Raw genomic sequence first — 4,476 nt, 5'->3', positions numbered from 1 at the left:
TTTTTGCTATATCTTCCCTGACAGTTTTTAAAACTGAAAATGCAGCATGGATTTTGTTAAGGAATTGTAGCCAGCTCATCATAGATTAAGATTTATTAACGCTATCCATTACATTGTATTTACTAACTATTGTATACAGGTCAGCAGCATGCTGTTTTTGCCAATATCACTCACTCCCATTACACAATACTCTTGTATTCTTGAGGAATGTAAGTGCTGACTTCTGGAGATTCCTTGTATTTTCTTTCCTGTTTTCCCCTCAATGCAAGAGATAGGCGGGACTGCAGACGGTGCGAATCAGCGAGACTGGCGGGACTGCAGACGGTGCAAATCAGCGAGACCGGCGGGACTGCAGACGGTGCGAATCAGCGAGACCGGCGGGACTGCAGATGGTGCGAATCAGTGAGACCAGCGGGACTATAAAGAGTGTGAATCAGTGAGACCAGTGGGACTGTAAACAGTGTGAATCAGAGAGACCAGCGGGACTGTAAACAGTGTGAATCAGGGAGACCAACGGGACTGTAAAGAGTGTGAATCAGTGAGACCAGCGGGACTGTAAACAGTGTGAATCAGAGAGACCAGTGGGACTATAAATATTGTGAATCAGTGAGACCAGCGGGACTGTAAAGAGTGTGAATCAGTGAGACCAGTGGGACTGTAAAGAGTGTGAATCAGTGAGACCAGTGGGACTGTAAACAGTGTGAATCAGTGAGACCAGCGGGACTATAAATAGTGTGAATAAGAGAGACCAGCGGGACTATAAATAGTGTGCATCAGTGAGACCAGCGGGACTATAAATAGTGTGCATCAGTGAGACCAACGGGACTGTAAACAGTGTGAATCAGTGAGACCAGCGGGACTGTAAACAGTGTGAATCAGAGAGACCAGCGGGGCTATAAATAGTGTGAATCAGTGAGAACAGCCGGACTGTAAACAGTGTGAATCAGTGAGACGAACGGGACTATAAAGATGGGGAAAGACCACAGTGTAAGGTCTCCCCACCAAGCTGAACTGAGGGGCTGGATCCATGGGAAACCCCTCGAACTGTATCGGAGAAATTTTGTGTGCTGTAAATGTAAAAATGTATATGGCATGACAATGAAATGGAAGGGTTGTGAGGCAACTCATGATTGTATAGAAGGAAACTGATCACCTTTGCACTGTTTGTATTTTTTGACTTGATGCTGTTTGAAACTGTTTGGGAATGTAATTTTTACAGATTTTTATGAATAAAGTATATTTTGGAAATTAAAAAAAACCCAGCAGGACTGTAAACAGTGTGAATCAAAGAGACCAGCGGGACTATAAAGGGTGTGAATCAGTGAGACCAGCGGGACTATAAACAGTGTGGAGAAAGAAGGAAAGAGTTCAGTCAGGGCAACGAGACTAGTTGGGCTATAATCAGCAGGACCAATGGGGTTCGCTGTCGCCTGTAACCAGTCGGAGCCCACGTTCGGAAAGAGAAAAAAGGTGTGACATCACAGGGAAGCAAGTAGGTGATTGACTGGTGAGTATTGCAGCTGAGGGACCGCGTCTCAACAACTAGGAGACTAAAAACACGAAAAAAATTAACTAATAATAAGGAAGAAGGGAGTAGCTGATGAGTATTATCTTTTTTTAAGTAAGGTTTATTTTAACTAGTGAACTGTACTGATTAGTAGCAGCATCTATCAGTACTAGTAAGGTTTCATTAATAGTTCTAAGGTGTTTTAGTATTGGTAACATTTCATTTTTTTTAGCTGTAGCAAAGGGTTAACTAATAAATAAAGAAATGGCAGGGTTGCTTCAACCTCGAGAGTGCACCTATGTGCGAGCTCCAGGGTGCTTCCCGTATCCTGGATAACATTTGTGCAGGAAATGTCATCAATAATAGCAGCTTGAGCTCTGGGATTTGGAACTTTAGGAGCAGCTGGCAACACTGCAGTGCACTCGTGAGGATGAGAGCTACGTGGATAGCACATTTATAGATGTGGTCACCTCACAGCTTGAGTATGCAGGGAGAGAGGGAATGGGTGACTGCCAGGAAGAGAAAAAGAAACAGGCAGGTAGTGCAGGAGACCCCTGAGTGCATCTCACTCTCCAACAGGTATTCAGTTCTGAATACTGGTGAGAGTGATGCTTCACCTGGGGAGCGCAGCCAGAGCCAAGTCCACCACGGGTAGCTCAGCTACACAAGGGGGTACAAGGAAGACAGAAAGAGCAATAGTGATAGGAGATTCAATAGTCAGGGGAACAGACAAGCGTTTCTGTGGCCGCAGATATAAATCCAGGATGATGTGTTGCCTCCCTGGTGCCAGGGTCAAGGATGTCACTGAGCAGCTGCCGAATATCTTGAAAGGGGAGGATGAACAGCCAGCAGTCATGGTCCACACTGGAACCAACGACATAGGTAGAAAGAGGGATGTGGTCCTGCAGTCAGAATTTAGGGAGCTAGGTTGAAAATTAGCAAGCAAGACCTCAAAAGTAGTAATCTCCAGGTTACTCCCAGTGCCACATGCAAGTGAGTACAGAAATAGAAGGATAAGGGAGATGAATGCGTGGCTGGAAAGATGGTGCAGGAGGGAGGGCTTTAGATTCCTGAGACATTGGGACCGGCTTAAGGGGATTGGGGCCTGTACAGGCCGGATAGGTTACACCTGAACAGAGCCGGGACTGAGTTCCTTGAAGGACGTTTTGCTGACAATATTCCAGCAATAGTACTGAAGACCTGTGCTCCAGAACTTGCTGCGCCCCTAGCCAAGCTGTTCTAGTCCAGCTACAACACTGGCATCTACCCGGCAATGTGGAAAATTGCCCAGGTATGTTCTCTACACAAAAAGCAGGACAAGTCCAACCCAGTCAATTACCGCCCCATCAGCCTATTCTCAATCATCAGTGAAGTGATGGAAGGTGTCATCAACAGTGCCATCAAGCGGCACTTGCTTAGCAATAACCTGCTCAGTGATGCTCAGTTTGGGTTCTGCCAGGGCCACTCAGCACCTGACCTCATTACAGCCTTGGTTCAAACATGGACAGAAGAGCTGAACTCAAGAGGTGAGGTGAGAGTGACTGCCCTCGACATCAAGGCAGCATTTGACCGAGTATGGTATCAAGGAGCAAAACTGAGGTCAATGGGAATCGGGGAAAACAAGAGGCATGAAGTGGGATGTCTATTTTTTCCCTCAGCGGAGGTGTCAATAACCAGGGGACATAGATTTAAGGTAAGGGGAAGGAGGTTTACAGGGGATTTGAGGAAAAGTTTTTTCACTTAGAGGGCGGTTGGAATCTGGAACACACTGCCTGAAGGGGTAGTAGAGGCAGGAACCCTCACAACGTTTAAAAACTATTTAGATGAGCACTTGAAACGCCATAGCGTACAAGGCTACGGGCCAAGTGTTGGAAAATGGGATTAGAATAGTTCGGTGCTTGATGGCCGGCACGATGGGCCGAAGGGCCTGTTTCTGTGCTGTATAACTCTATGACTCTGTGGCACTACACTGGTTGGAGTCATACCTAGCGCAAAGGAAGATGGTTGTGGTTGTTGGAGGTCAATCATCTCAGCTCCAGGACATCACTGCAGCAGTTCCTCAGGGTAGTGTCCTAGGCCCAAGCATCTTCAGCTGCTTCATCAATGACCTTCCTTCAATCATAAGGTCAGAAGTGGGCATATTCGCTGATGATTGCACAATGTTCAGCACCATTCGTGACTACTCAGATACTGAAGCAGTCTGTGTAGATATGCAGCAGGACTTGGACAATATTCAGGCTTGGTCTGATAAGTGGCAAGTAACATTCGCACCACACAAGTGCCAGGCAATGATCATCTCCAACAAGAGAGAATCTAACCATCTCCCCTTGACATTCAATGGCATTACCATTGCTGAATCCCCCACGATTAACATCCTGGGGGTTACCATTGACCAGAAACGGAACTGGAGTAGCCATATAAATACCATGGCTACAAGAGCAGGTCAGAGGCGAGGAATCCTGTGGTGACCATCTACAAGGCACAAGTCAGGAGGGTGATGGAATACTCTCCACTTGCCTGGATGGGTGCTGCTCTAACAACACTGAAGAAGCTCGACACCATCCAGGACAAAGCAACCCGCTTGATATGGACCTCATCCACAAACATTCACTCCCTCCACTACCGACGCACAGTGGCAGCAGTGTGTACCATCTACAAGATGCACTGCAGCAATGCACCAAGGTTCCTCAGACAACATCTTCCAAGCCCACGACCTCTACCACCTAGGAGGACAAGGGCAGCAGATGCATGGAACATCACCACCTGCAAGTTCCCCTCCAGGTCACACACCATCCTGACTTGGAACTATATCACCGTTCCTTCACTGTCGCTGTGTCAAAATCCTGGAACTCCCTTCCTAACACCACTGTGGGTGTACCTACACCACATGGACTGCAGCGGTTCAAGAAGGCAGCTCACCACCACCTCCTCAAGGGCAATTAGGGATGGGCAATAAATGCTGGCCTAGC

The sequence above is a fragment of the Heterodontus francisci genome, chromosome 33, assembly GCF_036365525.1.
Source record: "Heterodontus francisci isolate sHetFra1 chromosome 33, sHetFra1.hap1, whole genome shotgun sequence".
In the NCBI taxonomy this organism is placed as follows: domain Eukaryota; kingdom Metazoa; phylum Chordata; class Chondrichthyes; order Heterodontiformes; family Heterodontidae; genus Heterodontus; species Heterodontus francisci.
This window is presented reverse-complemented; position numbering follows the sequence as displayed.